Raw genomic sequence first — 14,435 nt, forward strand, 5'->3', positions numbered from 1 at the left:
GCAGTAGCATTTCACAAACCCAACGCCATAACTCTGTATTGCAGAAAGCAGTTTGGTGTCACGAAAACTGAAATTTCAGATGCTCTAGAGGTCAATGGAACCTGCCAGTATCCTTTAAGGAGATCAGGAATTTGAGAAAATTTGTTAAGCAGCTCAATACATCCTGCCCTTGATCAGTGCTAAAATGAGCTACAAAATTTGACAAGTTCACAAGAGTTTCAGAGATTGATAGCCTGGCAGATAATAATGGTGTTTCAGACTCCAAAAATCCCTCCAGGTCGGCGTCCATAAATCAAAATTTGGTAAATCAAAAGTAGAGAAAAACTTTGTTACATGTTTATCAACTGCTTTGGCTGTAATTAATTGCAGAGGAATAGCCTGTGGGTTACCCAAAATCTGGATTATCAGATTTTGACTTTGGTAAAGGCCCAACACAGGGATTGGAACTAAAGGAGCCGGTGGCATCACCTGGTTAGCTGCATATTGACAAATTTGACAAGTCTCACAAAATTGTGTTACGTCACGCTCAAGACCATACCAAAAAAATTGTGTGAATGTTGAGGAACACGGTTATAGGTTATTTTTGTTATCCCTAAATGTCCCAACAACAGGTGATCATGTGCCAACGACAAAACCTGCTGGCGAAAGACAGTGGGAGCTATTACTTTATAAACTACGTTCCACTCATTCTCTATAGTTCTCTGCTGATTTGAAACTCTTTGCTAATGAAGGATCATTTCTTTGAGCCTCGATGAGTTTTTCACGAGTTACAGTTAACCACCAAAAGTATAAAGTAAGATCATTTTGTTACTTCTAATACAGAAATCAGTTGACATTGTGCTATTAAAATTACTGCTTTTCTTTTATTTTTTGTGCATTATTGTAGGATGTGAAATGTCCTCAGACTGGTGTGAGCACTGAGGATGGAGAGACACAGCAGATCCTGGGAATGGTTCAGTGTCATGGACGAGACCCTCCATCACTCATCTGGACTGATGTTTATGTGCTTTCTTCATCCTCAGTGAGTCCAGAGCCAGAGCTAGACAAAGACCAAAGGACAGTGAGGATGTGATTTTGGTCAAGTTTGTTCTGCTGGTTTCTGTTCATACAATGAAGCTTCAAAAGCATCATCAAATAATGTCATGAAGCTTCTGGAAGTCAAGCTCCATAGACTGATACTGTATGAACAGAAACCAGCAGGAAAAACTTGACCAAAATCACCTTTTCAGGGATTGAACAGAATGAAGACGAGTAAATAATGACTGTATTTATATGTTTGGGTGAATTAACCCTTTATGCCCCCAAATAGAAACTGAATGAAATGTATGTATGCGTTTATATTATAGTAGTTCCTTGAAAAGGTAAACTTTAAGAAGTTTAAGTGCCTGAGAAACTTTCAAAAAAGGAGCACATTTACATTTATTTGCATTTGGCAGATGCTTTTATCCAAAGTGACTTACAGGGCTCTTATTACAGGGATGATCCCGCTGGAGTAACCTGGAGTAAAGTGTCTCGATCAAGGACACACTGGTGGAGACGCTGCAGAGATCGAACCAGCAAACCTTCTGCTGACCAGCTCAGTGGTTTATCCCACTACACCACAAAATAAGTCTACAACAAAAATTAGCATGTAATTGTAAAAATGTGAAATTAAATATGGCAAGAAACAGAATGCTGACATGAATTGTAACGTTTTAATCAGTTTAAATGTTTTACAGGTAGTCATGCTCGTGGAGAGCAAACAAATGTTTGCAGCAGACACAGCAGCAGCCAGATTGTCCTGCACATCTTATCCCAATCTTGCTTCAAGGTTGAGGGGTTCAGGGGTCCATCATCATGGTCTTCCTCATCCTCTGGGTCAACAATGTCCCCATTGAGAAGAGCAGCAGTGAGGGACATGATGGATGGCAAAGACAGGTGAAGGTGTTCATGGTGGTCAGCTGCTTCATCAAAATGAATTATATATAATCATGTCATTAATGTATGCATTAATTCATTGCTTGACTGTAAATTGAGATGTTTTCCCCATGGCTGCATTTGTCTTGTGTGTGTTCATGCATAGCTATGACAAATGACAAAATAAATTGCATTTTGCTTGTTTTACTAAAACATCATTTTCAGTAATAAAAAAAAAAAAAAAAAAAAAAAGAAAAAAAAGAAAAGTAATATAATTAAGTATTGGTCAGCATTTATTATTTATTATTGTGTTGGGGTGTGCAAGCACTTTTTATTGCAGAGCTTATAATCGCAAACAAGATCAGGGTAAGATACCATGGTTGTATCTTTAACAATGAACAATCATAATGACAACAACAACAAAACAAATATCATGGGTTTGAATATATATATTTGAACATCTATTTGAATAGGTCATCATAATCCGTCAAAAAAAAACAAAAAAACATTTATTTATTTTATTTTATTTATTTATTTTGTTATTTATAAGCCTGAGGGATGAAACGAGAAAAAGAGGAAAGCATAAAGGAGATTCAAGCCACTTTTGCTTCTGGGTGAAAATTTTTGCATATAATGTAAAGAAATTAACAACATATTCAAAAGAATCATGGTTTGGGTTTTCGTAATAAAAAATAATATCTTTAAAGAAAAAACTGTGGATCAGATTAGTAGGGTTAAAATATAAGAGCTTAAATTAACCAAAATTAGAACATAACAATAATTAAGACTAACACCATAATAATAAAAAACAAACAAACAAAAACATAAACAAAAACATGAACAACCAATACTATAGTTCAAAGCAGAAAAAGACAGTAACTGAAAAAGAAAAGAACATAATTGAATAAAAACATAAATTAATAAAAAATTACACAATAAATACAGTAAAGATTTTTTTTTTTTACCTTTTCTGTTAATCGAGAGTGAAATTGTAAGTTAATAAAGTTTTACTCTTTGTCTACAAAAATAGGTTTACAAGTGAAAAATTTACATTCATGAATATAAAATCTACATAGAAAGAGAATTAGGTTTATAATAAAGCAGGCATTTGGATTCGCTTAAAAAAATAATAATAAATACAAATAACAGATTTAGGATTCATTGAAAAACGTAAGGATATATACTTGAAATAATTTATATACTGTATATATATATATATGTATGTATGTATGTATGTATATTTTCAATTTTTGCATTGAACTTGTTTAAATTTACTTCCCCCTATTTGTTGTAATTTGTCTTTTTATCTTTTTCCTTTTCTCCTTTTTGATATTGATCCTTGATATGACACTGTATGTTATTGCTCCTTGAATTAAAAAATAACCTTTCCTCTCTAGCAGTATTCCTTGTGCCATTTACCGTTGCCCATTTAAGATGATGTGAATGAAAATGAGGCTGTGAGAGATCATTTTAGTTTTTATCATTAATTCAATAAAATCCCACTTAAGTGTAAAAAAAAATAGCATATTCTTATTAATATTACAATAGAGTTCTAATGCATGACAAATCACATTTAAAATAATTGAAGAAATATTAAACGCTAGAAAATTGTTTTATAAAAAAAAAAAAAATTATTTCCCTGGATCTGACAGGGTGGGCAAGCTGTCAATCATATTTCAACTCCTGTTACAGAATTGGGGAAAGTTGCAGCATATGAAAAAAAAAAAAAATGTTTATATATCATATAGACTACTTGGTTTAGGAGAAAGTACTTGACATTAATTGAAGGTACAGGATATAAGACACAAAATAAGAGTGCCATTAATATATTTGGTGACTAACTTTTTCAAGTTATCATTTGACTTTTTAATTAATTATTTATTTCTAATCTGCATGTTTTTGTTTGTTTGTTTGTTTTTGTTGTTGTTTTATTGTTGGCAGACATTTTCTAAGTTGTGTTTGTGTGAAAAGAGAGAGACCGTGGAGTGATGATTATAAAAGGATGTTTAACTTATCTTTCACAAAAAAATCAAACATAATTAACAAAATTAACCTTTTTTTTAACACATTTATTAACCTCCATTGAACATTTCTAATGGAAAGTAAATGAATCAAAGTAGCTTGTTTCTTCTACATTGATTCTTCACATGCTGGTTCATTTCGCACACACAAAGGGCTTCTGTACAGAACAGTTGTCATCATTCCAGTTGCCATCTGTTGAAAGACAGAAACAAATAGTTGTTTTATCATTTGTTTTGTGGAGTATATAATATTCTGGACAGTATTAAATAACATGCATTTTTTTTTATGATCCTTCTTATTTTGTTGCATGTATGTTGAATATTCTGCAGAACTGTAGCTTAAGAGGTAACACTTTAGAATACTGATCCTTCATTAATGAATAACTCCACAGGAACAAATGAGTAAAGCATTATTAACACTCTAGTAACTACTATTAACTAACAAGAAACTCTGATGAATGAATTAGTAAGTAATAATGCTCAGTTGAAGGTGGTAGTTCACTATTAGCTAATCAGTAACTACTGTTTTTTCATTCCTCCCAGAGAACTACTAAGAACTACTATATACAAGTTCATAATTAACATGAATGATGCATAATGTATAATTAATTCTAGAAGTAAAGGCCTTGGTAACCCACTAGTAATGACTGAAGTACTTAAGAAAGAATTACTAATTATTTGGATCAGTATTCTAAAGTGAAAAGCCTGATAACTCTCTAGTAACTACTGAAGTCTTTGTAAACTTTTGAGGTTTTTGTATGTTTTTGTACAGTAATTCCTTATGATGTATTTGGTAACACTTAAGTAATTACTAGTGGGTTACTATGATCTCCACTTTAGAATAATGATCCAAATAAGAAGTAGTTACTTTAGAGTTTTATAGTAACTCTTGAGTTATTACTATCCAATACTTTACAAAACCCTCAAAAGTTTACAAAGACTTCAGTAGTTACTAGAGAGTTATCATGTTTTTCACTTTAGAATACTGATCCAAATAATTAGTAATTCCTTCTGAAGGATTAGTCCACTTTTAAATAAACTTTTCTTGATTATTTACTCACCCCAATGTCATCCAAGATGTCCATGTCTTTCTTTCTTAAGTCGAAAAGAAATTAAAGTTTTTGATGAAAACATTCCAGGACTTTTTTCCATATAGTGGACTTTAATGGGCACCAAACAGTTGAAGGTCAAAATTAGTTTCACTGCAGCTTCAAATTGTTCAACACGATCCCAGATGAGGAATAAGGGTCTTATCTAGTGAAACCATCGCTCATTTTCTGAAAAAAATTGAAAAATTATACAAGTTTTAACCTTAAATGCTCATCTTGAACTAGCTATCTTCTTCTTCTCCTCTATTTGAATTCCAGCAGTGTAGACACTGCTAAGCGTATTACTGCCCTCCACAGGTCAAAGTTTGAACTAATTGTTATATACTATTGAACTAGCATATTGCATATAAAAATTAGTTCAAACTTTGGCCTGTGGAGGGCAGTAATACACTTAGCAGTGTCTACACTGCTGGAATTCTAATAGAGGAGAAGAAGAAGAAGAGAGCTAGTTCAAGATGAGCATTTAAGGTTAAAACTTATATAATTTTCTTTCTTTTTTTTCAGAAAATTAGCGATGGTTTCACTAGATAACACCCTTATTGCTCATCTGGATCATTTTGAACAATTTGAAAGATTGGACATCTTGGATGACATTGGGATGAGTAAATAATCAGGAAAAGTTTATTTAAAAGGGACTAATCCTTTAAGTATTTGGTAATACTTCAGTCATTACTAGTGGGTTACCAAGGCCTTTACTCTAGAATTAATTATACATTATGCATTATTCACATTAATTATGAACCTGTATATAGTAGTTCTTAGTAGTTCTCTGGGAGGAATGAAAAAACAGTAGTTACTGATTAGTTAATAGTGAACTACCACCTTCAGCTGAGCACTATTACTTACTAATTCATTCATCAGAGTTTATTGTTAGTTAATAGTAGTTACTAGAGTGTTAATAATGCATTACTCATTTGTTCCTGTGTAGTTATTCATTAATGAAGGATCAGTATTCTAAAGTGTTACCAGTTGTGTTTATCATTAGTGTATCATAAAAAACTAAATAATGTTTAATAAGTTTATTTAGTATGGTAGACTCAGAAATATTAGTATTTGATGTCTAGAAAACAATCAGCAACAATGTTTTTGTGATGAATGTTCACAAAACATTTTTAACTTTGATGAAAAAGCTTCAGGATATACAGACATCTCAACATTGGTTATTTCATGAGCATTAACAGCAGTCACTTACTGTCATAGTTGATCTCAAGGCAGTGCTCTTTTCCAGATAGTTACTGGGATTTCCAGGAGACCATATTTGATAGTTCATTCTTTTTCCATCACTCCAGAGCCATTTTCCCTCCTATGAACAGAAGAGAAAGAAACGACATTGTGTTTATGTCCACAGCGTTACATGGCTTAATTTTTACTTTATTTATCTAAAAGATGATTCCTCATGAACCCTAACCCCACTTTAAACATGTCAGAAATCTAAACAGAAATTGTTTCACAGAAAGGGTATCAGTAAAGAATATGTGAAAATGTTTAAGAAAGGGCTTAACTATCTCTGTCAGCCACACTATTTCACACCGAGTTTCACAATACAAACACTGGAGTATGACATCATCATGGTGCCCATCTCATGGCTGCCAATGCACTAAACTATTCTGAGTGTTAAAATGCCATTACAAGAATAATATGCATTTTAATTTAAATCTCTCTCTCTGTTTTACCGAGATTGACTGAAAAGCAACATCCAGCACAGCAGCCAATCAGCGCTCACAGATCGGAGTACAGGCGATCATCCCGCCCATGGCGCTTCAGCCTCGTTTAGTGCAAAACTATATAATCTTGTTTTGATTTTGGATTAAGATTATGTTGTTTACTCCACTGGCAGATTATTTTACTTGCTTTAAGGAAAAATTCACTTAATTTTGACTTATTTTTCCTAAAAACAAGAACATAATTTTTACTTGTCAAGAAAATGCTTCTTGATCTAAGAATTTTTAGATATTTGGACTGGAAACAAGACAAAAATTCTAAGTAAGAACAGCATTTTTTGCAGTGTATTTAGCATGATGTTACACTGTATATATGTTACCTTTATTCATAGTTGCTTATACTGATTTTGTTTCTGTATATTTTGTTTGTATTTGGGTGCAGTTTAACTGAAGTCTTGAAGTGCTTGTTTTCCGAGTTGTAAACAACTTATTGCGCATGCGCCAGAACATGTCCAGACTGAGCACCGCTGCTATATAAAACAAATTAAGCTGTTTACTATTTAACTTCATGTTTATGACATACCTAATTTGTTTTTTCTTACACTTTTTTCTACACTTTTTAATTCTGTATTTCACTAAATATTCATCATGTGTATTTCTGTTTAGAACATTTAATGTTTTTATCATGTATATTTATATTACTCTGTATTTTCTGTTTTATAGAAAAAACACACATACTGAATACACCCAACTAAGACAACTGTTCAAGATTTGCTAATAACTGAGTTGTTGTGTTGACAAATAAATGGGTTACTCCAATATTTCAACTATCTTTGACCAAGTCTCTTACCGGACCCCCTGTGGCGGGTTTCAAACCAGCAATATATGAGGATGTGCTACCAATAACTTGCTATTTTTTTTCACAGAGGACCAAAAATAAATAATAAAAACACATCTATGTTTGTGCATTTTGAAAACTGTTTTTGAGTATTAATGTATAATCATAAATGCCCAGTAGCACAGAAAGTATGATCAAAAAATAATTGCTTACCTCAACAGCATAATGGCCTCCGATCCAGGCACGTGTTGATGCATAGAGTTGTTTGTCTAACCAGGTTCTTTATGAACACGTACTCAGCATGGCTGTGTACAGAAGCAAGGTTCCCACCATAGGCCAAACACAGATACTGTAGAGCCAGAGACATGAGCAAATACAATGAACATGTTATTTTAAATAAATAATCCAAAATTTGTGACATTCCCTCAGTTACCATCGAAATAATGTTTACTCACTGTGCTGTTTATTTTTTGTTTATTATTTTGCCCGTGAAATATAAAATCTGCCATTTGAGGTGGGACTACTTTTCTAGAATAAGGTTCTGGTTATACTGTATATAGATTAGATATAACTTCACATAGATAAAGTTTTAAGTGATCCTCTCATGATAACATGAAATGTGTTGTGTCTGTATTTTCAGATCATTATGATGTTTCAGTATTATCACAGTGATGTTTGTTCACATCCTGGAGCTCCACTGTCATTTCTTTACTGTTAACATATATATTTTTGTTTTTAACCTGAGGAACAGGTTGAAATGACTTTCCTGTGATAACTGACAGGTGTCACAGATGTTTACAGAGTTAATCCAAGAATATTCTTATATTATTTTTAATGTCCATATTAGAAGCTGAACGTATCGTACCTCGGCTGAAATCCACCTGTATTGAACATTGAAAAACTTGAAGCATCTGCATCCATAGGCAAGTCCATCCTGCCAGACAGGCTGTTAAATGGAAGTTTTGTTTGTTATTATGTTTTAACCATTAATGACCTTTCATGTAATTAAATTAATAACTTTCATTTAAAGGTACACTATGTAACTTTTGGCCCTTTATCGGTTAAAAAACAAAAAGTCATGCAACATTGTTTCAGTTGTGCTTTGGCTTTGCATGACTGTGGAGATGAAGACGACGCTTCACAAAAGATGCTGTACAGTGAACTCTGTTAGAGAGCTACATATCAGTGATGCGTGCTTTCGATGAAGCTTCGAAACTTTTACGAAATCTTTTGTTTCGAAAAAAGAAAGAGCTTTATTGCCAGGTATGTTTACACATACTAGAGAATTTGTTTTATAAGTGGTTCAGAGTAGGTTTCAAACTGCCAAAGTCACATTATTTCAGTAAACGAGGCTTCAATACATCATAACTGTTTTGAAATGTTTTGAAATGTCAATGGTTCACCGCTGGGGGGCGATCTCTCAACCCATGGATCATGCTGATTCACTGAGAACACCCCCGCATTGAACAAGTGTCTGTCTATTACTAGAGAATTAAGTGTCTAAAATTTGATCTCTGGTGAGTTTAAAACATTCATAGACATCTAAATGTGATTTTTGTATAATTAAAAGGAAAAATTAGTTTCTGTTTAGCTGACCCATCCATTGAACAAATAAAACAAGGCCTGAAATTTGATAAAGAATACACATTAAACAGACACTTTCAGTAAAACATATGCAATGGATTTGTAAAAGCTGTTTTATGCATGTTTGGCATGAGTTTTGTTGCATTTACACTGTTTTGACTATAGCAGGTGTCACCAGCATGTGGTGTTTCAAAACAGTAAATCATTTTGCAAAGCAATTAGTTCAATTGATTTGAAGCTTTGAAAAGCTTTGTTTCTCCCATCCCAATACTACACATGGCAGTCTATCTGGTCCTGTAATAAAATTCCTCACTCATCGTTCGAGTAATAAAAAAATCATTAATCACCGTGTCGCTTTTACAACATTTCAAATCCCTCAGTTCTCCTCATCTCCTAAAGCCGAGCTAATGTTGATTCTTGTTTTATTACGAGCTCTGTGGCGTTCTCTTTTCTCTAACAGACTCTCCTCTGTTCAGTGTTTGTTTAAAACAGGCGATTCTCCAGAGGTTGGAGATTCAGCTGCTCCATCTCTTCCTTTCTTGCTCTTGTGACAGCAAACCTGTGCCACTCCCACACCAGACACGCGTCAAAGCGGCCGGAGCAACTTTTCTCTATTTACGGATGTGACGAGACACACATGGGCGAGTGATGTATGTCGGAAAACTGTTCTGACAGGTCTAAAATATAAACACTTCTAATAGACTTACCACAGTGAATCAGTGAATCATGTTTTGTAAGAAGGATTGATGATGTATTGACTCATTATTTAAATTTTGTTTATTTTGAGCAAAAAAACTACATGGTGTACCTTAAATAAACAAAGGAGTTAAAATAGTTTCCAATATACTCTTTAAAACATTTGTACTGTACTAGACATACACACTGACAAGAGAAGAAGACAAGAGAAGACTTACTGCCACAATGTTTAAATCCAACAGAACTTGTTTCCGCTTAAAAAGAAAGAAATACACAGTTTTAAAACAGAACTGCTAGCAGTAGTGCTACTACAACTACTAATGAATATATACTGCAAATTAACAGTCATATTTTATTGTCAAAATTAATAATTAAAAAAAAAAAACACTCATAAGAATGAACAACTTCAGCTGATATAATGATATAATTATTGTTGTTTTATTGTCTTAATATCATCATTATAATTCAGAGACAAACTCAGGTGCACATACTGTATTAGATCATTCCTGCTTCTGATCAGTCATTACAGAGTCCCAGATGTGCTTCAATCCATGTTAAAATAACAGTTATGATGTGAGACGTGGAATAATAGTTTTACCTGAAGCATTCAAAGCGACCAGAAGACCGAGAGACAGATAGAGAGTCCACAACGCCATCGTTTCTCAGAGAACACTGGAACTCTGACTAGATTTAAAACACAATTATACACAAATAATTATTACAAAGATTTGTATTTTTGTGACAAGAACCAGTAGATCAATGTGTACAAACAAAATTAACAGGAAATTTTAATTCTGAAGTGAACTAATCCTTTAAGGACTCTTCACACACTTTGTAAAAGATTTTTTTTTGTTTGTTTTTTTTTTTTTTGTTTTTGCATTTTATTGCCCTATGAATGTATGACAATCTCAGAAGCTTTTGAACAAGTGCACTACCTCAAGGTGGTTTTGAAACTTGATAGCGGCTCAAGGAACCAATTACTGACATTGGTGAGATAAAAGCAGCACTTGACTGACTGCAGGACAGGAGAGTCAATGAGGGTGGAACAGGACGCAGGAACCAACACAAGACACACACACACACACACACACACACACACACACACACAACAAGACTCAAAAAGACAAAGAAATAAAACAAGACTGCAACCTTGGAGGGAACTAAATCCAGCACTGACTAACAAGATCTCTGAGAAACACATGAGCAAATAATTGCAATCTGTGCATCAAATTAATCCTTAACTGCTTCTCAATCAAAACGTAAGAAGTATAAAAGTCTGTAAAAAATGTAACAAATATTTTCAATTGTCTCTAATCAAGCAGATTTGGACTTTATATCCAATGACAGTTATGGTGTTACTGCGTCACTCCAGCAGCTAATGCAATCCACGGGAATAAAAAAAAAAAAAACTCTTAAACCGCGAAACGTGGGTCAAAGTTCACAAAAACACTAAGTGCTTACGTCCTTTATCTGACTTGAGCCCTGATAATCTTTCCTTGACGAAACCTTCTCGAACACGACACAACACTCATTTCTATGTGCAACAGTCTCAACACCACCACGCTCTTCGGCTATTCTCACGGTGTGACAGGTGTTGTGACTAATTCCAACCCCCGCCAAAATATTATCCCCCTAGTATTGGTAGGTTGAGGATTAGGTGTGGGGGAGGGGTTAGGATTAGGTAATCAGGTAGCGACTTCAAAGAGGGGGGTAATCATTTGGCAGGGAGTCGAAATTCGGCACAACACCGGAACGCAAACCAGACCACTCGTCAAAAATAAAAGTGTCCCAAAAATAACCACTTTTCAAAATGACTTAATCATGTTCTGCTTGCATCATCAATGAGGTGTATCCTCCAGCAACAGCTACTGTCTATTGCATTAAAAAGCATTTTAGAATCATTAATTTACCGAACAACATAAAACATAATCTACATTCTGAATAACCAAAAAAAAAAAAAAAAAAAAGATTATAGGGTACAACGGGGCAAAAGGCGCCTTTGATTTTATTTTCCTCTAAACCACTAGATGGCACAAAAACTTGCTGTAGCACTTTCCTAAATATCCGCTTTTCAAAATGCACGTTCAAATTTGTCTGATCCTTGACGTGATCTCGGGCAGCAACGCAAAGTTGATTCTGAGGTAGTTTGATCTGATTGATGTTTTTTAAAATGTTGTTGATTTAAGTAGAAAATAAGAATCCATTAAATTAATGTTTGTATTTTCAGACAAAAGACTTATTAATGATTTTCAGTTTTGTTCAAGGTAATTCAAGCAACAGTTTTTCAATAACGGAAGAATATGTAAAAGTATGGTATTTGGGGTAAAAAGTGCCACTGATGTTAGGGCAAAAGACACAATAATTAACATGATAGCTGACTGACTTTCCCATTTCTTGACATGACATGGTTAGATTCACATAGCAAATATCATATATCAAATTGGGTATCCATCTTAGCCCTCTACTGCACACATGTTGATGGCACATGAAAAAAAAAAAAAAAAAAAAAAAAAAATTCCACATCATTTTTTGGTTCATTTGGGAACATTTTATAGATTTAAAAAAAAAAAAAAAAAAAAAAAAAAAATCCCCCCACCCTCCCCCAACTCCAAAACATTTTTTCGTTGCCTCAGGGCAACATTGTGCGACAATGGTACAGAGTCATAGAGAAAATTATCATCAAAATCAATTTTTAAAAGAAAAAAAAAAAAAAAAAAAAAAATCAAGAAATCATTAAGTAAAAAGGGAAAAACACCTGAAAGACATTGATATATTGAATTTGATACATGCATAGCTCTGTATCATGTAGTGTGCTATGCCATATAATGTACTTCATGTAATAAGATTTCACTCTGTACGAAACCTCAAAAAGCACTTCTTCTCTGCTGTGACATAGTGTATGTTACAATTTTTGCACATCACTTTGGGTGTTCCTGCACACCCAGGAACCCTGCATCTTCCCTTCTTATAATACATTGTGGCCAATGAGAGGTACTGTCTAAAACCTCCTCGAAAATTACCCCTTATCGCACAACGTTGCCCTGAGGCAACGAAAAGAAAACCTGAATTTCTGAACATGCAAAATAAAAAAAAACTTCATAAAACCTGACAAAAGGCTTCTCTACACCTTCATACACACACACACACATATATATATATTTTTTTATGTACAGTTCATGTCGTTTTAAATAAGATTACTAAAGCAAATAATTTTGCCTTCTTCTCACACCATGTGCTCCTGTGACCATGTGTCAGAACAGGACGTCCCACCTCTTAATGGTGCTTGATATTGACTCCAACACCTTACTGAACTGTTATTTGGTACTTTCTCGACCTTTCTAATTGGTTGTAATCATTTTAAGAAAAATTTACTAAACATAGTAACAAAAATTACTGAACTTTCCGTTGCCTGAGGGCAACGCTGTGCTGTAGAGGGTTAAAGATAATACCCATATTTATAATGAAACAATCATATTTTAAAATATATTAATCATATTATAATAAAATATCATTTATTGTTACTACTGTAAATCTATATTAAATAGGCTATGGGATCTCCTTCAATGCTTTCAGAATATTTACTTTTTAAAATAATTTTGATTTTGTATTTCTGTATTTTTAAAATCTATTTTTATATTTTATATATAAATATATATATATCACACAGGCCTATTTTAATGACAGTATATTTACTGAACAACAATTAATTCTTTTATTCATCAAAATAAACAGAAAATAGTACAAGAGGAAAGAGGAAAAGAAGTACCTCAGGAAATGTGCTCCGAACAGCAAACTGAGTGTTTCTGCTGGATAGTATATCAGAGATGTGTCTTGTTTTCTTGAACTCTTTTGATGTATTCTTCTTCCACTACATTGTGGGTTTAAATAAGTGTACTCATGTTTCGTAAGATGAGTGTCAGCCAATCAGAAAGGATCTGCTCAGACTCTCAGAAAAAACACCAGAAGTAATTACCACAATTGTTCGAGGCCATGTATTTCATCTTTCAGTTGTCTGTATTAATTAATCATTATCTAATGATTTGCAAAGGTATCATTTTGTAAAGGCATATGACTATTAACTAATTGTCAAGTAATATTAGTAGGGTTGCCAACCATAATCATAACCACAATTGAAATGCATATCTTTGACCCATTGTGGTAATTAACACATGCAGTTTTTAACGCCTCCAGGAGATTTTGATAACATGATTATTAAACTTTTGTGGTATTCTTAGTTTACTGTGGCATTGACACTTACAACGTCAATATGCAAAGGTATTTCTATAAAACAGCCCCACTTCCTGTTTGGTACATGCCCTTGCTAGTAATTTCATTTGAGGGTTTTCATGAGGACAGTCTTGAAACTTTAGTAAAATGATAAATGGAAAGTGAATCAGATTAAAACTGCACAAAGGTTCAAGAGAAGAGGTGCAAATGATCAGATTTCAGATTCATCTGTGGTTCCATAAAGTAAATGTTCACATGAATGTCAGCCACTGAAATAATGCTGATGCATAAAGTTCATCTAAATTGTATTTCTCATCTGATGAAGCTACACTAAGGCTTTTGGTTTAAAGTAGGACAAACTGAGGTCTCTGAAGAAGGTACAAAAGCTGTCAATGAAGCAGCC

At 33.5% G+C, this 14,435-nt stretch overlaps 1 pseudogene; it reads right to left on the minus strand.

Moving 5' to 3' along the window:
* Window positions 1-2,905: 2,905 nt before the first annotated feature.
* LOC125264261 lies at window positions 2,906-13,681 on the minus strand (annotated as a pseudogene).
* Between the last annotated feature and the right edge of the window lie 754 nt (window positions 13,682-14,435).

This window comes from Megalobrama amblycephala, linkage group LG3 (assembly GCF_018812025.1).
Source record: "Megalobrama amblycephala isolate DHTTF-2021 linkage group LG3, ASM1881202v1, whole genome shotgun sequence".
Taxonomy (NCBI): Eukaryota; Metazoa; Chordata; class Actinopteri; order Cypriniformes; family Xenocyprididae; genus Megalobrama; species Megalobrama amblycephala.